A 26349-nucleotide genomic window follows, 5' to 3' on the forward strand; every position below is an offset into this window, starting at 1 on the left:
TCAGTCTATTTTTTTTTTTTTTAATTTTTACCTTTCCCATAGTCCTCTATCCTCCTGCTCTCTTCTGTCGACAGCTGTTACCCATCTGTCTACTGGGAGTTTTCTTCATCACAATCCTTTGCGTGTCCTCTGTGTTGGATCCTCTTTCCTGCATCCTGTCTCTGTTTCTTGACTGACTCATTTGCTGGAGTGGAGTGGGTTCTGCTGAAGAGATACAAGCATTGGAGACTCTTGTGTTATACTTTTGTAGGAATAGTCTTTGGATTCATTAGAAGCATCATGTAGGTTTCTGGTAGTATCTTCTGTCAAGCTGCTCAAGAAAAAAATTTTCAGGCTCGGTGAGATAGCTCAGTGGACTAAGTACCTGCTTTGCCAAGTGCAGGGACCAGGGTTTGATACCTGGTCCCGCATACCACACTGGCCCTACCTCTGGGGCACACTGAACAGGTGAACAAGTCCAGGCGTGGTAGCACACACCTGTAATCCCAATGCTAGGGAGGCTGAAAACAGGAGGATCACTACGAGTCTGAGCTGTGTGGTGAGACCCTGTACCAAATACACAAATGGAACAAAAAATAATAAAAAATAATAAAAATGTTCTTCATAAGAATGATTTTGGAATTTTAGCAAGTGCCTTTTTATACACATTGAAAGAATGACATTTTTTTTAAAGCTGCAAATAGTGGGTTGCGCTGAGTAACAGACTGCATTTTTAGTCTACTCTAGCTTTTCTGTGAAAAAGACTACTACTTCATGATGTAATTCTCTTAAGGCACTGCTGGATTCAATTTCTCAGTGTTTGTTGGAAGATATTCTTGCCTCTATTTTCTTTGGGGTTTTGTTGAGATGTGTCTGTTTTTCTTTCTTTCGTTTTTTATCTTGTGAAAATTCAGTCGTATGTTAGATGTATAAAATGAACTGAAAATGTTCTGTATTTTTCTCCATCCAGTAACAGTGTAAACTGAACAGGAATTATCTGTTCTTTGTAGATCTAATACAGTGTACCCATACAATTGTCTTGGCATCAGACTGTTTCTTAGGACTTTGAGATGTAAAAATTTGTTTTATGGTTATTGGTCTTTTCTGGGTTTCAGTTTTTCCTGAGTCTTTTTTTTAATATTTATTTATTTTTATTTATTACATTTATTTATTGTGTGTGTGTGTGTGGCCAGCTCAGCCCACCAGGGGGCGGGGCTGGCTGGCATGTGGTGCTGGGGATCGAACTGCGGTCCCTGTGCTTTGCCAAGCTTGTTTCAAGTAGGTGCTTTAGACCACTGAGCCATCTCTCCAGCCCTCTTGAGTCATTTTGATTAATAAGTTTTTCCTACCAGATCATCTTTGAAATCATTTTCAAATTTATTTGGTATAAATGTGATTTGATACTTATGCTTTAAAATTTTTTTTCCTACTTATTTTCCCTCAATGTTGGCTAAGTCTTCCTTCTATAGTGGTCACATTAGACTAAATTTATTTGTTTAATAATTTCTCTCTTTGGGGCGGTGAGCTAGCTCAGTGGTCTAAAGTGCCTGCTTAGACAAGTTTAGGCAGGCGCAGGGGACCGAGGTTCAATTCCCAACACCATATGCCGCTCCAATCCTGCCCTCGGGACTGTTTGTCACCCCAATTGCTCTTTTAAAAGTGCATTTAATAAAAAATGAGTTTATCACTTTGTTATTAACTTTTGTTTTCTACTTTCATCTTTATTGTTATTTATTTAAACTTACTCAATTCTCTTTAGCTTCTTGAGTTGATAGTTTATTTATCAAGATCTTTCTTTTTTTTTTTTTTTTGGAGGAACTGGGGCTTGAACTCAGACCCTTGCACTTGCCAGGGAAGCACTTATTCCACTGAGCCATCTCCCCAGCCCCCTCAAGGTCTTTTTTTTCCCCTTATAAATGTATATTTTGTTCTCTTTTTATGTGTAGCTTCTTCAGATAAATCAATGAAGTTTATGTCAATATCAAGATAAGTATTTCTCTTAATTCTGTTTGTCTTTTTAGTTATTTTCTGATATTATTATTATAGCTTTCTTCAGGGTATTGTATTTTCCATTACATTTTCCTAGCTGCCCATAGTACATCATTCTATGTTAGTGTTTTTTACAAGTATTTCTTATAATTAGCATATAGCTGGCACCTGACCCTTTCTCAAATTTTATTTTTTATTAGTACATGTTTACAATAAATAATAATTACCTTATGTGTGGGGAGCTGGTCCATATACATAAAACATCTTAATTCTTTTTTAATTCCTTCCCCTATAGTCTTACATCTTTCCATCACTTGGTCCCCTTTTCATTTGTAAAATATTTACCTCTGTTTCTTATTATTTATATTTTTGTCTTTATTTATATTTTCAGTTTCTTATCGAAGAGGAATCATGTAGTGTTTAAGCTTGTGTGTCTGATATACCTAACTTGACATTATAGTCTCAAAGTGCATCCATTTTCCTACAAATGATGGGTTTATCCTTTTTTAGCAGAGTACTACTACAGTGTGTCTAAATCCTACAATTTCTTTACTTATTCATCACTCAGATATGCAACCCACTTCTTTAGCTATTATACATTGTGCTTCTGTAAGCACAGTTCTGCACACATCACTGTAATATGATGTGTTTAACTCTTTCAGAAAAACACCTAGAAGCAAAATAGCTGGGTTGAATGGAATTTCTATTTTTAGGTTTTGAGGAAATGTCATACAGATTCCCACTGTGACTGCACTAGTGTACATTCCCATTGACAATGTGGAAGGATTCTTTTATCCCCACAGTCTCACCAGTATTTATTATTATTTGATTTCTTGATGCAAGTCATTCTTTCTAAGGTGAGATGAAATCTCAGTGTTGCTGTAATGTGTATTTCTCTCATGGCCAGGGATGTTGAATATGTTTTCAGGTATTTACTGATCATTTTTACTTCATCTCTGAGAAATGTTTATTCATCACAGTTGCCCACATTTTGATTGGGTCTTTTATTTGAGGAAGTCTAATTTTTTAAGTTCTTTATATGTTCTAGATATTAATCCTCTGTCTGAGGAATAGCTGACCATTCTATAGATTGTATCTTCATTCTGTTGTTTCTTTTGCTATGCAGAAGCTTTTTAATTTCATGTGATATTTATTGATTCTGGATGCTAATTCCTGTGCAACCAGGGTTTTGTTGAGAAAGTCTTAGGCTATGTCTAGGTCTTCAAGAGTTCTACCTATTTTGTCTCCCTGCAGCTTATTTCTATTTTAACATTTGAATCATTGATCCATTTTGATTTTAGTTTAGTACATGGAAAGATCTATGGGTCTAGATCTGCATGTGGATAGCCAGTTTTCCTACCACCATTTGTTAAATATGCAATTATTCCTTCAGTGTATAGTTTTTGGTACCTTTGTCAAAAATCAGATAGCTTAATGTTTCCAGGGTTATTTCTACATCTTCTAGTCTCTTCTGTTAATCCATAGTTCTACTTTTGTGCCAGCACCATTGTTACTATATCTTTGTAATAGAAGTTGGGGTCTGGAACTGTGAGACTTCCTGCTTTGCTCTTGTTGCCCAGGATTGCTTTTGCTATTCTGGGTCTCTTCTAGTTCCATGCAAATTTAAGATTGATTTCTCCAGTTCTATGATGAATGCTTGGTATTTTGCTTGGGATTACATTATGTCTATATATCAGCTTTGGGAGTACCGTTTGTATTATGTTGGTTCTGCCTATCCAGGAACAGGGGATGTCTTTCATTTTCTGTATGTCCTCTTCAATGTTCCTTTTCAGGGTACTGTTGTTTTCATTGTAGAGATGTGCTTCCTTAGCTGGGTTAATTCCTAAGTATTTAATTTTTCTTGATGCTATTTTGGATGATATTGTTTTATAATTTCTTTCTTAGTGAGTTCTCTATGGGTGGACACTAATATTATTGATTCTTTTGTATTGATTTTGTATCCTGTTTCATTGCTGAATTTAGTTATTAATTCTAGAAGTCTTTTAGTAGAATTCCACAGGTGTTATAAGCAGAGGATTATGTCATCTTCAAATAGCAATTTGACCTCTTCCTTTCCTTTCCTTTTATTTCTTTCTCTTGCCTGATTGGTTTTGTTTGGTTATTAATTTGAGTATTATATTGAACATGAATGGTAATTATAGATATCCTTTGTCTTTTTCCTGATTTTAGATGGAAATTTAAATTTATTTATTTTTAAAATTTATTTTATTTTTTTGTGTATTTAGTACAGGGTCTACAGGGTCTTACTACACAGATCAGACTCATGATCCTTCCTGTTTTCAGCCTCCCAAGTGCTAGGATTACAGGCTTGCGCTACCACACCCAGTCTCCATCACAGTCTCAGAGCATCCCATGGGGGCAGGGCCGGCATGGCATGCTGCGGATGAACCCTGGCAGCTGTGCTCGTGTAAGCAGGTGCTTTAGTCTGCTGAGCTATCTGGCAGGCCCTGGAAATTTAAGCTTAAATATGATGTTGGCAGTAGGTTTCCCCTGAATAGTTTTTATCGGATTGAGACAGCGTCCTTCTAAGCATATTTTCTTCAGTTTTTTAAAAATAATGAATTGACATTAGATTTTCTCAAAGGTCTTTTCTGTGTCTATTGAGATGATCATGTGATTTTTTTCCTTGCTTCTGTATAGGTGATGCATTTTTTGACTTGTATATGTCGAACAATCCCTGCATCTCTGGCATGAATCTTACTTGGTGATATTGTATGACCTTTTATTTATTGTATTCTGTTTGTCACAAATCCCATTGAGGATTTGTGTGTCTGTAAATAAATGGTCTGTAATTCCTTTTTCTTTTGGGAGGGGGATGGAACTTTGGTTAGTCCTGGAATGAGGGTAACACTAGGTTCCAGAAATGACTTTGGGAGCACTCCTTCCCTTTTATTTTATTAAAGAGTGCATAATATTCACATTGTATTGTTTTTGAAGTTCTTGTAAAATTTAAGCTGTGAATGAATCATGTCCCAAGCTTTTCTTAATTGGTGAATTTTTTTTATTATTACATCAATTTCCTTGCCTATTATTGGATTATTCAGAATGCTGTATGTTCTTGATTCTGTTTTAGTAATTCATATTGCCTAGGATTCTATCTATTTTATCTAGATTCATATTTATTGGCATACAGGATTTCAAAATATTTACTAATAATCTGAATTTCGTCATATCTATTGTGATTTCACCATTTTCATTTCTAATAGCATTGATGAGTGTCTTTTCTTTTTTTTGAGCTGTATGATTGGCTAAGGGTTTGTCTATTTGTGGCCTTAATGGCGCTCTGTAGTGCACCCCCCCCCGCCCACGCACACATCAGCTCCAGGGGCCTTTTTGTCTAGAGGCAACTATCCCAGACTAGACTAGAATATGTCAACTGTCCCAGTTGGGATACGTGCTTGTTCATGCTGGTAGACGGGTAACTAAATCAAGCTGAGGTCTCTGGAGGCTGTAGGCAGCTGACTGGGCCTCGAGCTGACCACTGGATCATTGCTAGAACTTTCAGATCCAGTCACCTCTGAAAACCACACACACACTGAGCCTGGCTTCTCACCATGAAGGGCAGCACCCCGTGTACTTCCTGGCCTGTGTTTAACCTTTTGAGGGTCTGTTTCCAGCCTGCCTCCTCTCTACAGCTGTGTCTTATCCATTTTCTGTGGTTTGCTAATGCTGCAAACCCTGAAGTGAACTTTTTGTGTCATTGTTTTGTGGCTCAGTCTTAAGTAATTAATCCCTTCCTATAATGGCTCCTAATTTAACCTTCTCTATTGTTGGAGTCAGAGTTTACAAGGGGAAAGATTTAATGAGGACACATAATTTATAGGATTATTTTATAATATTCATCCAAAGAGTCAAATGCAAAAGAATGCAGAACTATCCACACTCTAGAGACCCAAAAAATCCAGCTGAGGGCCTGCATTCCATAGCAATGTGCTAAACAAGTCCAGCTGAAGACCTAGAGCCCATGGCAGTGTCCTCCCTGAGTCCAACCGGAGGCCTGGAGCCCACGACAATGTCTCAAGCAAGTCTATACGAAGGATGTGCACTGGGAGGGCCCAAGGTCAGTGGTGGAAGCTAGAAAGTCCACACCAGTGGGATAAGGATATCTGCAGGATGACGGATCTGCACCAGAATGAGGACGTGACACTCAAAGTAAGGACCAGAGCTTCCCTGAAAAGAATTTCAGCCATCTGCTACAACAGCATGGGCCTGAGCTCCTCAACAATGAGAACAGTTGAGCTCACATCAGGAAAACCAGCATGACATGCTCCTCCGGAGAATCAACAGCACACCACCTTCCTCTTCAGTCTGCTTTTATGCTGTTGGCAACAATCCGAGGTGGACCTTCCCCACCCAGAACAAGGCTGATTCAGTTCAGCTGGGTGTTACAAGTTGCCTGTTAATTAATCCACCATACCTGTTATGACAAGTGCCTCACTACATGAAGGAGTCACTTTTGCAGTGAAACACCATGCTGTTTTTGTAGTTGATGACAGCCATTGACTTTTCTTGGGGCTAGCACTGTTGGCTCCATCTATTCTGTCTGCTTGGCCCTGCTGACTCTGGGCTTGCTTTCTGTCCCTGGGCATTGGTCTCATCCTGTAAGATCACTTGCTAGGTTGATCAGCACCCCTTCTGGCCTGCACCAAGGGAAAACAAAATGCAGAGCATGCTTGAGTTAGCAGGGGGCCACATCCAGGGCACAGCATCCACACTGCAGAGCTTGCTGGCATTGCTCTCTCTTAATATTATGATTAATGATTTGTTTTAATTATATTTACTCTGTATTTTTCTTTTTTTTTCTAACATCCTGCCATCATCTTCCACTGTTAGTAATGGAAATACAAACTAATCTGAATCTCGCTTCCTTGTGAGCAGCATGGTATCCCATTTGAAACATTTTTAGGCTTTTTTATGTTTGATATTGTACAATTTCCACAGGATGTGTTTAGATATTTTTGTCTCTTCATTAATTCTGATATACTTATTTTTGTGGATGTGGATTAGTTTTTGTGGGTATGGATTTCATTTTTCTCTTTAATATGTTTTAAATGATTAAGCACTTCCATTCAGTTTTTCTTTTGAATTTTTTTATACATATGATAGTACTTCTATATCTACCTTTATATCTTCAATTTTCTATTCATATCTCTTCATTGCATAACACTGTTTGTAGCATAATTTGTTTTTTTAGGACTAGGAGTTGATCCCAGGGCTTGAATTTTCTAGGCAAGTACTGTATCCTTGAGTTACAACACTAGCACTTAGCACTGTGTTTTGGGATAGACCCTTGCAACAGACCTCAAATTACTTGATACTCATATGTCCTTTTCCAATTCAGTTCCTATGTTGAAATATTTTAAAGCAATACCTATAGTTTAAATTTCCAATTATTTCTAAAATAACTGTAGTTCTTTTTCATATCATAGCTATTCTATTTTATGAATGCAATATCCTCAAATCTCTCTGGTATATGCAAAGCTTTACTGTTTTTATAAAGCAAACAAGCATGCAGTAGTGTCATTTTCTGCTTCTTTCTTTTTTTTTTCTTTTCCTGTATTTTTTTTCTTTTCAAAGTTTTATTGATAAACATATAGCAATGAGACAGTTTCAAATCAAATCGAAAGTACAGTTTCAACAAATAATACACTGCATACATTCTTCTCAGTGGTTAATTGCTGTACAAGATGCAGACTTGTGATCCTACTTACAAACACCATTAGAAAAAATCATTCTATTCATTAAGAGAATGTAACTATATATCTATCCCAACCACTTTGAATACACAGATACAAAATGGACATTCATAGTTATACCCCAATTTTTTTTAAGTTCCGTTGTTGAATATTATAGGTGTGTAAACTCAGCAAAATATTCTAAAAGAGTACAGAAGCCCATAATATTCTGCTTCTTTCTTGATGAAGAAAATTCAACTTTGCTGAGCCATGTTTCATGGCATTTCTGTTGTCATGGCCTGATTATTTCCCTATCCATTGTGGAAGTCCCTGGAAAGCCACAGAAAGGTCTTTTGTTGTTGTTGACTTTTAATTTTGTGCCAAGGTCTCCCTATGTAGCTCAGGCTGTCCTTGAATTCACTGTGCTGGCCATGAACTCCAGATGATACTCCTGCCTCAGCCGCCTAAGTGCCAGGATTATAAGTGTGTACCACCATGCCCATCCAGGGAAAGGTCTAGCTGACATTCACACAGCCAAATTCCTCTCACTAAACTACTGCATCTAGATCAGCTCTTGAAATTCCCAGAGAGAGAACAGTGGAGGATAAAGAAATGAAGACAAGAGTCAGAATACAGAAAGCTGAGGTCAGGTGGAGCCCTCTTTCCTGATGGGAGAAAAGGACTGCCCAACAAATGCAGTGTGTTTATTTATACAATCAGTAAGAGGTTGATAATAGGTGAAACCATTCTCCTAATGGGAGAAAGGAGCTGCCTAACAATATGTTTGTCTGGTGCACCTCAGGTGCTCTGTGTTCGTGGGGCTGGCCTTGCATTAACCTGCATGTGAGAGCAATCTCCAGCTTAGCCACTCCCCATACTAAACTAAGTTAGTTCCTATTGATGGATATTCTTTCTTGGGCATTCAGTGGAAGAAAAATATTCTCCCATTCCTGCCCTTCTGAGGAGTCCAGAATAGACCCTTGCAACAGACCTCCTCAGAACCCATTCTCTAATCTTGTTCCTTTTGTTGTACTGGGAATCAAACTCAGGACCTTGCACTTGCCAGGCAGGCACTGTGTGCTGAGCTATATCCCTGGCAATCATGTTTGTTTTTTTTATCTGTAACCACCTGGCCAAAACATTAGCTCTTGTCCATTAATTTCTGCTCATTTTGCTTCCCCTGGGTACTAGTAAATTAACCCAGGGCCTTTGTGCCCTGCAATACAGGGTCTCACTGTCACTAAGTTGCCTAGGCTGGTTTCCAACTTGTAGTCCCCCTGCTTCAGCCTTGCAGAGTTCTAGGATTATAGGAATGTACTACCACACCCAATTAGAACTGCTGTTCACCTCTGTATCTCGCCTTTCAGGGAAAGTGGGCAGCTGGATGCATTGAAAATATTTCTCTTCTACTAAGCGACTAGTAGGCTACTTCTAACTGGGATTCTCCTTAGCAGTCCAGTTTTTACTGATGCCTGGATATCTGCAAGCCAAACTAATACTGTTTTTGTTTTGTTTTTATCATTAAGTGGTTATAGGGAGTTCCTCATGAAGCTGTATATAGTAATTTGGGGAGTGGTTGCAAATGTATTTGCTATTTCTTTACTAATGAAGGTATAGCTTGATGTGAAAATTTTAGGATATTCCTATCAAGTCTTTTTTTTTTTTTTTTTTTTTTTTTGGTGGAACCGGGAATTGAACTCAGGCCCTTGTGCTTGTCGGAGAAGCGTTTATTCCACTGAGCCATCTCCCCAGCCCCCCTATCAAGTCTTGATGGATAATCTACATAGTATCTGAATCTGCAACAGACACTTTGAAAATTATTAAATATCCTGAGTCATAAGGCAAGAGCTATATGACTTGTACTTTAGACTACATGTACAGCCTTTTATTACTCTAGGCAGCTGTAAAAGCTGGCTGTAAAGTTTGCTTCCTTTGGTGAATGGTTGCATTAGCGGGCCCAGCTAATGTGCCCCATGTTTCTATGCACATAGACTTAGAGCTTTCAGCTCCTTAGTACTCTGACTTTCAGGTTGGCAATAGGACTTGCTATGGTTAATAGGATAATAGTTAATGATTCAAAAAGAGGCTCAAAAAGATGCTTGTGGATTTCTATTTCCTTTTCTGAATCCTGTTATTAGGGTGCTGGAGGATGTGAAACCAGGTAGAGGAGAGCTGAGTTTTCCCAACTGAAACCCAAAGTGACACAAAAAATAGTACATGATTAAATTTTAAGCCACTGATTTTTTTTCCTGGTTTAATAAGGACTTGTTTATTTTGAGAAAAAAGATCCCAAACATCAGGCATTCACAAAAAATAACCCACAGTATCAACTTTAGAAAACAAAGACTATTACACTAATTTTTCTAGAGGATGCATTTGACATGCTCTTATTCACAAAAATACAATGTTACATTTGTGTTTAACAGCCCCACAAAGTACTTGGTGTGGGGTGATACACATAACTCTTAAGTCAAACAAAGCTGCTTTCAAATGCTACACTAAATGCGATTGTCTTTGCAGTTAGGGAAGCAACTCCTGAAATCATGTATAAATGGAAATAACTATACTGCCTGCATAATGAGAGATTATTGTGGAGAGGGCTGATAAAAACCATACAACTTTTATGTTAACTTTTTATTGTTAAGTCATAAAGAAGTATCAAAATTAAAAAGCAAAAATTACAGAAGACTTAACAAAACTACTAGGAGCATCAAAGGAAGTGAAAATGGTACTAGGCGCAGGGCAATTATGAACATGGTAGGACACAGGGAGAACAGTGAGCATGTGCTGAAGACACTAGGGGAGAGGATCTGGTGAAATTTTGATCTTAGACGACAAGCGCCTAGATAAAGAAATAATGGGTCTGTTAACTGAGCAACAAATTAGAAGACAAAATAGATAATATATCAACCATTGTCAATCAGCTATTCTTGGTTTGAAATTCGATAACATATATATTGTTGTATGTTGCCCTGTTTCTTTCTTTGTTTCTGATTTTTGTTCTTGTTTTGCTTTTACTTTTCAAAATAAAATAAAATAAAATAAAATAAAAAGAAATAATGGGACCAAGACTTCTAAACCAAACTATGTGCTTAAGAGTCATCCTCGCCATTGGCGCTGTCTGTGTCATCCTTTCCTTCCTCAGCCTCTTTTTCATCATCCTTGATCAACTCCAGTTGGTCCTCCACCCGGTCTTCATTTTCATCATCATCCAGTAGATCCCCCTCCTCAGCAGAGTCATCCGAAGCACCCTCAGATTCCATCTTCACATTAGTCTCATCTTTCTTCTGGGAGGTGCTGGTCTGCTCCTCTTCGGTCTTATCATTCTTCATCTCCACTGCTTGTTTGCTCTGTTCCTTTTCAATTTTTTCTAGGCTTTCCAGTAAAGAATCCACTTTTTGTTTTGTCTGGGTCAAGTCCTTCTTAATGGCCTGAAGGTCATCACCTTTCAACTTTCCAGACTTGGATGAAGATCCCTGCTGGCCACTCTTAGAATTGAAGCACTTTTGCCTCTTCGGGAGGTGCTTCCTGATGCATGCTGGCGTTTCGAGGGCACTACAGCCCGAGCAATAGGAGGAGGTGGAGGAACAAGTGCTGGGTAACTGTACATCCTGTCATAATAATCACGTTGAAAGTCATAGTCCAAGTCAAAAGAGGAACCGTACATCTCCGCTGCAGATCGTTTCACACCTGCTTTTCCTCTGTTCACTTTTGGTTCTGCAGCCAGATTAATACCTAAAACCTGGCCAGCAATCATTGTGTCATCCTCTCCAGCTACAGCAGCCCGAGCATTTCTCTCATTAATATACTGGACAAAGGCAAAGCCCTTATGAACGGAGCAACCCACAGTTTTGCCATCCTTGGAGAAGATGGCCTCCACATCAGATTTCTTCGCCACCAGAGTGTTCAGATTCCCAATGAACACACGGGAATTCATGGAGCAAGGATCTGTCTTGTCAGTAACATTGCTAGCCATTGTGTTTGAAGATAAAGTTGCTTATAGTGACAAAAACTGTAGCTGAAGATAAAAAAAAAATCTCACAGGAGAGAGATGAGAGAAGAGATTGATTCCAAATCCCCTGCTCCCAGGTTCCACGTGGAGTTGACTGCTGCTCGAGGTCAGCAACACGGCAGCGACTGCTCAGTCTCCATCTCTTCACAAAATGGCCACCACTGATTTGTTTTGAAGAATGAATGAATTGGTAGGTTACTACTGGTGTTCTATAATTGGCACCATACACTTCATCTTTTCATATAACAGCTCAAGGTGCAGTTGCTTGTCACTAACTTGGGAGAAGATATCCCTACATTACCACAGAAAACTGGACTCTGGAAAGTTTTCTTGAAATATCCCCCAAAGTTTCAATCTCACCAGCTGTCACTGCTGGGAAATACTGCTTTCTGCTTACTCTGTTTTCCAAAGTCCATGATGGTCATCTTGTTGCCAGAAACCAAATCACATATAAAACTCTAACCTCAGAAGAGTATTGCAAATATAATATTTAGTTATTGAGATGTCAACACCCTGGGGCAGAACAGAGAATAGAAAGGGCTAGATACCAAGTACCAGCAGATAATATCTAATATTTTCATAATCTGCAACTTGAAAAACTATTAGTAACCTACATCTACCTTTCCAGCCAAACAGGACAACTGGTGAGTCTCCCACTCTCCAATCTCTGTATTCATTATACTTATTTATTCCCTCACTTCAACCCTTCCTGTGGATCTATGAAATCGAACTCAAATACCATTTACTTTAGTTAGCTTTTATGTATCTCCTGAGTGAGAGCTTTCCTCTATCCTTTAGAATTCTTTCACATTTCGTGCTTCTCTCATGGTGACTTTTTTGTTTGGCTTGGAATTATTGTAATATTTGTATGTGTTTTTTTTGCATCAAGAGTTCTTTATTAAAGTATGAACAGCATTTCCATTAAAACAGAAACATGTTTACACTATGTCTATGAAATTTGAGTCTCTGCTACAATATGTGCTCATATTCTTAATTTAAATGCATGTCAAGGGTAAGGAATGTCCCAGCAATCTGCACATCTTCACAGCGTCTGCCTTGTAGGTGCTGATGTCTAAATTGGAAAGTCATAGATGTGGATTTCCTGGTATCTCCAACAGACACAATTTTTGAGGCATTTCCATTGTATTTTACTCTCTAGACCTGATCCTGGTGATCAAAGAAGGTATGAACACAAGTCTTTCTTCCAATGCCCCACACTTTCACACTTTTGACAGATGAACTGGAAACAAAGTGAGCGTCATCAGGACAGAAGGTGACATTCAGCACCTAGGCAGCGTGGCCACTCAACGTGCTGGCCAGGTTGGCATGCTGTGCATCATAGATCTTGATGTAGTCATCACCTGACGCAGTGAAAAGGAGCTGAGAGTCCGGAGAAAAGGTCAAGGAGCAGGTGGGTATGGCATGGCCTTCCAGTGCATGCAGAAGTTTCTCTGTTACAATATCAAAAATGATGATTCCATCTATGGCTCCAATAGTCAGGTACTTTCTGTCAGGACTATAGGCAATACTGAGAATTAACTTTCCTCTGTGTCCAAAGAGTATTCTTTTTTCCCACTTTCCGCACCAAAGATGTTCCCCTTCACAAGTTCCTGTGGCCAGATCCTGGGAATCTGGAGAAAAGGCCAAAGTCCAGGCATCCAGCTCCTTTGAAGCCCCAGAGATGAAGGTGGGCATCCAGAGAGCTGAATGCAGCAATGGGCAGCATGTTGCTGCTGTCTACAGACACCATCCCAGCTAGCGGCCTTCTAGGCTCCGCTGTAGGTCCAGCTTCTCCTCAGACCATTTCCAGACCATCACTAGGTCATCAAGGGATTCTGTGACCACCGTTTCAGAGTTTTCCTTCTTGTTTGTCCTCCAGGTGACTGACCAAATAGCATCATCATACGCTTGTTGTTCTTTGTAGAGAATACTGTACTGGTTGGTCATGTCCTGAACCAAGAAGAGACCAGACAGCTTGCATACTTTTCAATATTTGTATCTACACCTCAAATCACATTCTTCTACTGTGTGCCTGGGGAGCAGAGATCACATCTTAGTCACCTTTAGTGAAAGACATCATAAAAAGTGGGATGTATTGCGCTACATGTTGAGACCAATTTCTGTGGGAATCACCATCAAGGAGTTTATAGGCTGCTCAAATTGGAAAGCATTTCAGGTGTGCACTATCAAGTAGGAAGAAATTCATAGCACTTTAGGAAATAGGGCCACAATTCATGTGTTGGACTCCCTCCCAGCATACCAGGGCAAGATTCGGTGCAAGAAGTGTGGGGAGAAGTAAGGAAAATTGTTCTCCTGAAACTCATGTTTAATTAATAAGACTTTGCTGTGAGACAAGCTTGAACCAGAAGAGCTAATAAAATATTCACAAATGTGTTTTATAGCCTAGCCACTGTTAGCTTTTTTTCAGTCTTAGTTTAAGCACAGTGAAAAAGAAGCTTTTGGGCTGATAGTTATAGGCTGTGTTCTGTCTTCTCAGGTCCTGCAGCACATGAAGCTTCCTGGTGCGTGTTCCATGATGCAGTGACCAGGGACATCTCTCCCCATTTTCCTTTTGTCCTCCTGGTCAAAGAAACTGCTCATTGATTTGAACTTCAGACAGGCTATCTTTAATTGAATTTAGCTGTTGACCTGACATTCGCAAGACTTTGGCCTGCTTGTTCTATTAATAGGAGAAGATGGGTGGAGTGGAGTTGCTGGTGCCATATTCTATTCAGATGCTGTTGTGCTTTGGAAAAGGGAGGAAGCCAAGAAGGAAAGGAAGAGGTGTAGTCTGTGGTCTTTGAATCCACCAGACTGTGGTCTATAAATTTCTTTACTGTGAAGGCCAGAGTGAGACTTAAGTTTTACAGGCCCACAGAGGATGAGCTTCTCTCTGTGCAGATGCAGATAGAAAGTCTTGTATTCAGACATGCCCTCTGTTGTTTCAGAATTAGGAAAGTAGAGATTCCAAAAGCTGGATGCCAGTGGAAAAAAGCAACCAGTGGAACTGTCACTGAGAAGAGCAGTTCGGCAAGATTTTGTTTCACCCTTTGCCAATCCCAACTCACCAGCGTGCAGGCTACATATGTTCAGAATTAGCAAGTAATGTTTTATCCTTCACTTCCCAATCTCCCATCCCCCACTCTTGCAATTGGTTGTTTGAAATGGAACTAAGCTTGAAGGCTCCTTGGCGGTCACCCCGGTCTCAATACAGGTGCAGTGCAAACAGCTTCTTCCCAGCTTAGCTCTTCCAACTGACCACCTTGCTCACTGACTCTCATTAGGTCTGGAGCTGTTTTATTTTCATAGCTCTCTGGAGAGCTAACAAGCTTTTAAGAAACACCTGCAGCAACTCGAGATTCTATACAGAAACCTAAGTTTTTAGCAGCAGTTTTAAAGAGTACCTTGTTGGCGGGGCTGATTCTTTACTCAGATAAATGGAACTGTGGCCATGAGACCAACTTAATCCAACATCCACATTCACATCTTCTTTTCTGCAGTGATATACCCAAGCTCTAATGCCTTCATTTCCCCTTCATTTGCAAAAGCAAAGTCTCCTTGACCAGAAAAATAAATGTGCAGTTGGCAAGAGCTGAATAGAAGTCTGCTTAAATGATTTTTAATTTATGTTAAAATGCTAAGAGCAGTTTTCCAGGTCCCCATTGAGTAGCTCACAAAATGAAAATTTCAAAGCTTACCTTTATAAAAGAACTAAAAGATTTAAAAATATTACTTTTAATTTTAGCTACCTTATACTGTATCTTTGATTTCTTTCCTTCTGGGATTGAAGCAGCTGCTTAGTTTATTGGTCTTAGAACTGTGTATGGAAGTCAGAGACCAGTCTTCTATTCCTGCCCCAGGAACAAAAAGTGGCATAACAGTGAACTTACTGTTTACTTTTGACACTTCTACTTCTCTTAAGAAATGGACAGGGCCTTAGATATAAAGTATGTTAAGGATCATAACTGCTTTTTGAAGAAAATACTTTGCATTTCTTGGTGTTTTTACATCTGTAGCACATATATTTCTTTTGACTGGCATTTGCTTTGAAAGGAATCACAAAATAATTGGCTGACCAAACTTGCCCTCAATACTCTTGGTTATTATAGCCTGATTTTAAAATCAGGTTACCTTTTGTCTCCCACTTGATATGCATCTGGGTTAATATTTCAACAACTGAGTATTGCATGTAGATGCAGCTAAGGAGGTATATACCAGGTGATGAGAATTTAAAGAATCAGAATTTTCTGAAATGATAAAACTAGGTCATAAATGTGTTATTTTAAGAAAAATTTGCACAATGCACTTTTTAAAGAAACAGAAACACCTGTTAAAATGATGCTATATTGACTTAGGATGACAGTCATTGACTATTCTTCACAAGAGTAGTGAATCATCCAATGTATTTTTATGTTTTTAAATTTAGGTTTTTAAATTTGTATCACATTGTGCAGTGTTCTGTGTGGAATGTTAAAGACTTGTCTGAGTTTTACAGTTTACTTTAAAGGTACAAGATTTAAATGCACATACATGGATATATGAGTGCATATTAACATAAGTTATGAGTGATAAATGAAATCCATGAATTCTAAATGCAATCAGCTCAGAAAAGAAATCCATCAGATTTCTTAGCCCAGACAGCGAGTGTCATCCTAAACTCTGTTTCTTCCTACATTTTTTATTACTCTGTTCAGAAGCTACCTTTTCAGTGCTCAAAGGGTGCTCATTATCTCAAGAATTGGGATCAGCTCAAGAATTGTTATGATTTAGATCTAGAATGTTTCCTAAAACTCTCATGTATCCAGAGGCAGGGCTTTTACAAGGTGATCGGATCATGGGGCCTTACACCCATCAGTGGATTCATCACCCAGTGGGCTTAGCAGCTGAGCATGCTGGTTGGAAGGGGGCCTGGTTAGAGGCAGGACACCGGGGTGTGACCTGAAGGGGCATGGCTCCTCCTCCACCTCCTCCGCCTTCTCTCTTCTTCATGGCTGCTGTGGTATAAGCACCCTGGGATCTGGCTGGGCACAGACTAGGGAGAAGGCAGAAATAACATAACTGATGGGAATAAAAAGTTCTCCTCTTCTAGGTTGTTAATGTTAGGTATTGCACCCTAGTGGTGAAAAAGGGACTAAGACAAGACTGTTAGTCACCCTACTCCCTACTTCTCATTTCATTCATTCTCTTATTATCTGCGTGTTAAGAGAATGTGTTCTTCAATTTATCAGTTTGCCCTCATGTTTAAGTCAGAGGACTGATTTGGATTGACTGCCTGCTTGGACCTGCAATGCTCCCCCAAAGCCCATGTGGTCATGGCTTGGTTGTCAGGCTGGTGCTACTAAATGGTAGCAGTAGAATGCTTTAAGAAGTGGGGCCTTGGAGGGAGGCTTTCAGGTCATCGAGGGCATGCCTTGGAGGGGACAGTAGTGGGTCCTCTGTCCTTTCCTCTCTCTTTTTGCTGCATTTCCTGGCCTTCCACTCCATGGTGGAGTGTTTTTGCTCCACCATGTACACTGGTTGTGATGTACTGCCTCACCACAGGCCTAAAAGCAACAGTGCCAATTTACCATGAACTGAGAACGCTTAAAACTGTGATCCAAAATAAGCTTTTTGGCTGGGGAGATAGCTCAGCAGTACAAGCACCTTCTTGGCAAGTCCAAGGTCCTGAGTTCGATCCTGATATCACATGCTGTGCTGTCCCCTGTACTGGCCCCAGAACCCTGGGCATGCCACATTAAGCTCTTTATTTTGAGAAGTTGATTATCTCAGGTAATTATTATAGTGCGGGCAAGCCATACAGTTATATGTAGAAGATGGGCAAGGCAATGATCCTGAGAATCTCCAGAAGATTTTTGAAACTAGCAGTTAATTGGAAAGATTCTCACCCTCACTAACTGACACCTGTGAACTAAGGAACTGCACTGAAGATGGCAATTTGTAAGTGAAGGTTCATGCTTGGAGTGCCTGTCATTCTGGACTCCTGAATATGGGCTGCTTGTCATGACATGCCAGTTTCTGCTGTGCCTTCTCTCGGGTAGATGGTTGTTCAAAAAGAAGGGGGTGGTGAATGAAGGCAAGAGATAGGAAAAGGAATATTGTGGGACTGTCCTGCTTCAAGGTTGTATATGGTTCAATTTTTGGACTTATGTGTGAACATAAGAAGTATATAATTTTCATGCCTATTTTTAAAAATATATTCTAATTTTTAAATGTTTTTCATCATATTCTACAGGGACTTAAAGTTCAACATATCAATACTTGAGGAAAAATACCTGTTCCATGTTATGTCTAAGATGCTTGATATTCAGACAGATAGTGAGGTTAAGCTTAACAGACTAGTTTTTGTGGTAATAACAATTAGCTTGTTTTCTGGATGTTTAACAACCTATGTTTGCAGACCAAAATTACAGAAAAAGGAGGGTCTCAAGGAAAGCCAACAGTTTGGCCCTAGCCTTCCAAGGTCAATTAAGACTCAGGACATATGAGAACGTGTACTGTAACGTCATATAAATCGGTAGTGTCCCAGATTTTCTGATCAAGGGATTATGGATCCAAAGTGGAAAGTGATCGATGATGCAGAGTGTGCCTCAGGAGAGTCACATGGAGAGAAAGCATTCTCTCAGGCTTTCACAGAGTGCACATTGGCCAAGCAATGGCCGTGACTCATCCACATGGCTGACACTGACAAAAGTTCTACAATCTGAGGTACAGGATCTCAGGATAAATCCTGAGGGAATTTCACTGACCTTATCAGATCCAAAAGCTACAATTCTTGTTGCATAGGTCTTGCTTTATCTTGGTCTTAACCATCCAGCAGAATAGTATAAAACCGAAATATAAGAAGTAAAGCCATGGTGTTATTTTGCACTCTAGGGGACTCAGTTCAACAATTTCTGACATTGCCAGTTAAGCGGAAGACCCAATACTATTATGGACTACTGAACTCTTTTAGAATATTTTGCTGAGTTTACACACCTTTAATATTTAAATGATGGAACTTAACAAAAAAGGAGGATACCGATGAATGTCCATTTTGTATCTGAGTATTCAAAGTGGTTAGGATAGATATATAGTTACATTCTCTTAATGAATAGAGATGTGTTCTAATGGTGTTTGTAAATAGAATATCAAGTCTGCATCTTGTACAGGAATTAACCACTAGGAAGAATGTATGTAATGTGTTAATTATTGAAACTGTGTTTGGGTTGAAACTGTCTCATTGCAATTTTTTTCTCAATAAAATTATGGGGAAAAAGTATAATAGCAAAAATAAAAATAAACTACAACTCTTAAAAAAAAAAAAAAAAGAAAGCTGACTAACATGCTGTCCAACTCTAACCAGTCATGTCTGTGAGTCAAAGCTTCTAGTTTAATTTCCTACTTCTTCCCTTTTAGTTCAACCCTGCCTAGCTCAAGTAGCTGCTATAACAGATTCTGGTTGCAGTCTCAGTTTCCTAGCCCCATTATTCTGTCTTTTTCCTGGTGTGGCAAATAGAGTTCAGTAAATACTCATCCTCTCCTTCTTCACCCTGTGGATGGAGAATTGTATTGTGTGGCTTTGAACAGGAGCGTGCAGGTGGAAGGGATGGTGTGCCAGTTTTGACCAGAGGTTTCAGAAGACACGACATGTTTCTGCTTATCCCCACCAGTCTTATCATCTACCAAAAACCACTTCTCCTTTATCTTGGTCCTGAAGTGAAAGCCCCCTGTAGTCTACCCAAGTCCACCCATAGTCTATAGCCACATCAAGCCAAGACTGGACCAGTTCATGTAGGCAGGAACTAACCAGAGCTCTCCCACAGACTCCTGGGTAAGAACAATTTGTAGTTGTAACCACGAAGGTTCAGGATTGTGGTGGTGAAAACTGACACATATACTTGAACTTCTTTAAAGAGCTTTCTACCTAATTCCCCTGACTCTAGTCTTAACTTCCTCTCATTTATCCTATACATTGGATTGCATAATAATTCTTCACGTGCTTCAGTGTTTCACCCAGTAAAAATTTTCTAGAGACTAAGAGATCCTAACTTGTCCAGCCTCACCAACACTACTGTCTTGGTTTCACATGCCATTCAAAGCTCCTGTGATTCCCAGTCATGTCAGTGTACTCTGGCAAATATTGTGAATTGTTATTCAAACATCTCTCTCTCTCATCCGCTCCACACCCATCCAGCTCTTTCACCTGCAACACTCTCCTAAGGTTTGTGTTGTCTGTCAGGGACTTCTCTGGCTTCTTCAAACTCTCTAAACAATTTGCATGATTTCAAGATAGCATGTTTTGTCTTGAAATAAGTTATGGTTGATTGAGACTGGACAGTAGTAACACCATCTTGATCAAAGCCCACTATTTCAGGAGATCTACAATTTCTGCTGATTTAACCTTAAGCTTTTGGGCAAAACAGCTAGATAACCAAAAGAGGGACTCAAAAGTCCCCTGCTGAAGTTTCCTTAAATTCTCCTGTAAGAAGACATTTCCACCCCTTTCAAGCCCTTAAAGCCTTCCCTGAGTTTGTAAGAGAGCACTTTCTCTTTTCCGGCTTACCCCCTTCAGAGAAGTCCTTCTCAGATTTGCCAATAAGCCTGCTGGACTGTTGAGTTCCCATCCTGCCTCTACCCCCTCTCAATTTTTATACCTTTCTTTCAGCTGAGTCATCTTTTTTTTTTTTAATCAGGACTTAAGATCTAGGTACCGTTTAGGCATTCAATAATTGATGCAAGGAATGTTCAACTGATTTTTTCTTGAATCTGCTTCACAGCTGTCCTTCTCATCTGATTGATCCATTTTAACTTAAGGTATGGTATGAATTTGCATTATTTCTTGTCTCTCACCAAGATGTTTTTTCTGGGACTAGCCTTGCAATCCCGAGCAAACACACCTATGTAACCAAGACCCAACTCAAGAGATAAAGCATTCCCAGCACACTTCTTTTTCTCTTATGTGTTATTACAACTTCTCAGAGATAAGCATTGTTCTGACCTCTATCCCCAGGTACTTGGTTTTCATATAAATGGAAGATTTGCCCACTTCTCTGATTGGCTTTTTTTTTTTTTTTTGCATAACATTATAATCTGAAAAAAACCATTACTGCATATAGCAGTAGTTCATTCTGATGGTTGTGTAGTTCTTTGTGGCAGTATATTTCACAATTTTCCACTCTAATGATAATAAATATTTCAGTTGCTTCCAACTTTTGACTCATGAATAGAGATGCTTTGAACATTTTTTGTGTGTCTTTTGATACATATTTATGAATTTCTATTGAACTTTTGGTTAATAAGGAATTTATGTTTTTACTCTTTGTAGATCTATCTATGTTCCTTTTCAAAGTGACTGTACCAAGAGTTCTTTTTTTATTTACTCACTGTCTTAGTTACTCTTCTCTTGTTGCTGGGACAAATACCCAACACTCAAAATGAGGAAAGGAAAGGAAAGGTTTATTTAGCTCACAGTTAATGGAGGTTTCAAGACACTGCCCTTGTTCTACAGGGTCTGGAGGAGAGGCTGGGACGCTGCCAAGTCCAGGATGACCCTCTTCATATCTCCGAGGGAGTCTGCTGGCCTGGGGGCAGCGCTGGCTATCAGCTTAACTGTGCAAGCCTCTGTCCCGCCCCTCGAGCTCCGCCCTGGTCCTCTGGCCCCGCCCCTGGAGCCACTCGCTGTTCCTCGAGCTGCATCTGCCCCGTGACATACATGATGCTTTGGGGGGACAACTAGACACAAACCATAACACTTACCAACTCCTAGTATTGCCAGTCTTTTTTATTTTTACTCTTTCTAGTAGACATGTAGTGGCTTTAATTTACATTTTTCTAAGGACTAATATCGAGCATTTGAACTTTTTGTACTATTGTTTGCTTTAGCCTTACCAAGAACTTTTGACCCACAATTTTCTTTCTTTATTGTATTCTTTTCAGGTTTTGGATAAAGGTTATTATGGTCTCATGAGTTGGAAAATGTTCTCTTTCTGTACTCTGGAAAGGTTTACTAGGACGATGCCGTTTTTAATTTTTTCTCTAAAAGTTAGTGAAAATAATGCATGAGAGTGTAGGGCCTGGGATCAAGCTGTAGGGTTGGATATTGTCTTTACTGCCTTCCTATAACTTCCTTGGATAAATTACATAGTCTCTTTGTGCTTCCACTTTCTGCTTCTGTAAAATGGGGATAATAGGCTGGGGATATAGCTCAGTGGTACAGTGCCTGCCTGGCAAGGGCAAGGTCTTGTGTTCAATTCCTGGTGAAAAAAAGTGGGGGCCAATAAAAGTACATTTACTTTGCTAAATCATTATCAGGTTCTGATGTGTTATACATAGATTTCTTTTTGTTATTCTTGGCATACTGTTGGAATTTCAAAACCAATAGCTATTACTGTTATTTATCTAGTTGATAAAATTTATCTAGGTTTTGCATATGGTGTAATCGTCTATAGAAGCTAAAGCTACCTTTTCTTTTTGGTATTGGCTCAACAATATGCCTTATATGGATCAAGGAAGTAAGTACAACCTTTTGTTTTTATTTTTATTTTTATTTTTTTATTTTTGGCCAGCTCAGCCCGCCTTGAGGGTGGGGCTGGCTCAGCATGTGGTGTCTGGGTTCGAACCTTGGTCCTCTGTACCTGCCTAAGCTTGCCTAAGCAGGCACGTTAGACCGCTGAGCTATCTCACTGGCTCTGTATGTGCAGCCCTTTAGAGGGATACCAGAATCCTTTGCACTTGGCCTTTTCTTTCTTTCTTTTTTAAAAGTGCTTTTATTTTGAAGAGTTCCTGGCCTTGCTCCCGGGGTGCACTGAGACGGCAATTGAGACTGGGCGAGGTGGCACGCTTGTAATCCCAGCTCTTGGGAGGCTGTAAACAGGTGGATCACTATGAGTCTGATCTAGTCGTGAGACCCTGAACACCCTGTAGACCCTTCCCCAAAATACAGAAAAAAAAAAAGAAAAGTTCATGTTAAGTAAAAGCACAAACTCATGGCAGTAATTTTTTGAAATGGCAAGAATTACTGTGACAGGATTGGAGAGTACACTGAAGGAGTGAATTCTCCTCCAAAGACCAGGTAACTATGACCAGCAGAAATCCCCAACAGGTTTTGCCATCTACTTTTCTATTTGCTCAGAAGAGCTGGGCCTAGTGAAGTACTAGACATTGGGAACTCCCTGAGAAGAGTTTGTATGTCTGTCAGGGGAAGGTGTAAGTACCTGAGGGCTGGCAACAATAACTGACCCCAAAGCAAATGCAGACCTGAGAGAAGACACAGAAGAAGCAGAAAGAAAAACCAGTGAAGCTGGAAGATTAAATAAAGCTTAGGAAACCATTTTAACCCTAAATTCTAGGGGTTTTCTGATGAAGATGTGGTACTAATGATTTCAGATTTAATCAGAGATCCATGTATCTTAAATCTCAAATACAAGTAAGATGGAAAGAAACATCCTACTTCAGCGGCATTTTAGTGACACAAAGGCAGAAGGTAGTGTGGAAGGAAGATAGGATATCTACATGGCAATGGCTATCATTAAAAACTGCACAGAACTGGGCCAGGGAGATAGCTCAGCAGTCTAAGCACATGCCTGACAAACAGGTTCGATCCCCAGTACCACATACCATGCCAACCCTGGAACCCTAGGATCACTATGCCACTGAAACTGAGCGTGGTGGCACACACCTATAATCCCAGCACTGAGGAAGCTGAGACAGGAGGGTCACTACAGGTCTGAGCTACATAGCAGGACCCTGGACCTAATTAATTAATTAATTAATAACAAAATAAAATTGCACAGAATTTTTATTTTTTATTTTTTATTTATTTTTTTCCATTTTAAACCTCTGAATTTATTTTTTAAAGAGTACAAAATAGTATTAAAACAGAAAAATTTCAAGTCATATAGAATGTCACTTAACAAAACATTATGAATTTCACAGTGTGCTGTAATGCATAGGGTTGTTTTCATATTAGTTGTTAATATTAGCAGATACATGCATGCAAAACTAGAGGAAAAAGAAATGTATAAGAAATTAAGAGAAAATGGACAACTGAAAAAAAGAGACAAAACAAATTAAGCATTAACTGCTCCTTTCCACAGACCAGCAGAAATCCACAGTACAGTTGTCCAAACCATCCTTCCGTACATAGATATATCTCTTTCCCCACTTCCACTCCTGTCCTTCTTGGCTCAGTAATTTCTTCCTTTTTTTTCAGAGAAAAAAAAATCCATTGTTTCAGATTCATACAATGCAATCCTATGTAGCAATGCTAAGACTGCCAAAAATATATTCACAAAAATCACATTGACTGAAAAAGCCAAATATAAGGTTTCTGCTATATGATTCATGTATGCACAGAATTTTTAAAGCCCCTAACAACAACCAAATCAAGAATTCAAGCCAAGTCCTGGGAAGGCTGGGCTGCTGTGTGTGTGTGTGGGGGGGCGATAGAACACTCCTGTTATATTTTCCCTTATTTGGGCAAGAAGTGCTGCAGCACCAATCCCCGCTTGCCTTGACATCTTCCTGTGGTCCTGGACCTCCACTACCAATCCACAACTAGTCCCACCCAACTGCGTCCACTATACAGCTATTTAGACCCTGCTCACTTCCTCAATAAACGAGACTTGATCAGAAAGCCTGTCTTGTCTCCGTCTCTTGTGTCTCTTGCCCTGTCTTGTTCATCCCCGTTCCTCCTTCAGGTCATTACCCCACGTCTGGACTCACGGGCTGAGTCAGGCTTCCTTTTGTTAAAGAGAAATATTGAGAATCTCAGAGGTGAATTATGCAAGCAGTAAAAATCAAAAGTCTTGACTTCTCTCTAACACCTGGAATATTTGCTATAGGGACCCACACCCACATAGTTCATTGCCCAAACCCCAGGAAAGTAGTATGGTTAAGAGCCATGTCTTTCTCTGGGTGCTCTTTCCATGGAAAGCTTCTTATGTCTCTTTCCTGACATTTCACAAAACAGAGAAAATTATGCTGGATCTTTCATAGCAGAGATCACTTTGTTTGGGATGTCCTATGTCCGAATGAGATTATTCCTTTGGGTTTCCATTGCATCTTGTTTATGCCCCTATTTCAGTGTTCACATTAGTCACACATGTGAATCAATTCAAAATTCTAGATGTGTGAACTATGTTAAATTCTTTTCAGTCATTCAGTTTTATTTTTTTGTCAGAAGTTTCTTCTACACTTACATATGGTAGATGCCTGGACAAGACTTAATGTTACCCTTGACCTTGGCTCAGCCAAGGTACTTACTTTAGTCAGTGGGATATTAGCAGGCATTATCTGACCAGGAGTTAGAAACATATGTGCAAAATGATCTTCAGTTTTGTACCTTCTGTGGCACCATGATTTTGAAGAACAAGCTGAGCTAGTCCACTCATTCTATAAAAAGGGTGACAGCCATGTACTACAGACTTTATTTCCTATCTTACCAGTGTAGGTTAGCTAATGCCCAGCTGACCCACAAAGCATAAGTTAAATGAATGGTTGCTATTTGAAGCCACATAATTTTGGGAAAGTTTGTCATTTAGCATTATTTAGTGAGAACTGACATTGCATAAACCTGGACAAAGTAATAGGATTTTAGTAAGAGTTGTATATTACTGGCTACATCATTGTTCCTATATGCTGTTTGATTTCAGTGAAATAAAATGGCTGTTATACCTTTCTTGTATTGACAAGCAGGTCTCTAGAGCCCTGTGATACTCTTTCTGAGCAACTTTTATGCCCTTACTGGGCATGGGAAACTCAGCTGCTCAAGGAAGGCCTTCTTAGTTACCCTGTACTTTAAAGGAGCTCTGAAAGACCTGTCACTTCCCTGAGTCACATGCAAGGCACAAACCCTCTGACGTATCCAACTCAAGCCTGTTTCCTCACTTTGAGACCTAACTATGCAACTGGCTACTTGAGTCCTTCTCTGAAATATTCTTATCTCCTGAAGAGATCTCAAGTTTGTCTGAAATGGAGCACATCCTTGCCTTGACCTAATCTTTCTCTAGATGTCTTATTTCAGTAACTGCCATTACCATCTACCTGATTGTCTGGGAAGACCCTGGAAACCTGGTTTCCAAAACTCTTATCAGATTTCTAATTGTTGACATTTTCTTTGCACTTAAGGAAACTTTCAGTTGAAATATAGCATCACGTGAAATGTGACTGCAAAAATAGCTGTGGAATGCATTATGTATGAGAGATTCTCAGAGCTCAGAAAACCAGAAAGCATTCTAATGTTGAGGCAGTGGCATGGTTACTGTTGGGAGACTTTAGCTGATTTATGTTGAGAATCAAGAGAAAAGAGGCCATCAGAATGATTCAAAATCTTGGGAATCTGGCCAGAAAAGAAGCTCCACTAAAACTGTGGACTAGAAAGATAGAGCTGAGGCAGCCATAATTGCCGAGAAGGCACAGGAGAATAGAAAAGATGACTTGGGCCATCACAAGGGGCAGTAGGACTCCACACGTTGCAGCCTCAAAACTGCAAAAGTGAAAGACTGCCTTGAAAAAAAAGTCTTATAGTATTGTATTCCAGAATAGTCGAGGCCCAGATAATTAGTTCATGGGAATTGGATTCAGAGTGCCCAGGGATTCAGGTGCTCAACCCTCACAGCCTAGGGAGAGGGAAGCCTGGCAACTGCTCTTGCTGGCAGCAAACCTTGGCATCATCTACATGGTCTCTGTTTTAAG

The 26349-nt window shown here is 39.6% G+C and overlaps 2 pseudogenes; both read right to left on the reverse strand.

The window, feature by feature from the left end:
- Positions 1-10737: 10737 nt before the first annotated feature.
- On the reverse strand, positions 10738-11652 carry LOC101565467 (annotated as a pseudogene).
- A 1096-nt stretch (positions 11653-12748) lies between these two features.
- LOC101565869 lies at positions 12749-13623 on the reverse strand (annotated as a pseudogene).
- Positions 13624-26349: the final 12726 nt, after the last annotated feature.

Source organism: Octodon degus, unplaced genomic scaffold, assembly GCF_000260255.1.
Source record: "Octodon degus isolate 3935 unplaced genomic scaffold, OctDeg1.0 scaffold00227, whole genome shotgun sequence".
NCBI lineage: Eukaryota > Metazoa > Chordata > Mammalia > Rodentia > Octodontidae > Octodon > Octodon degus.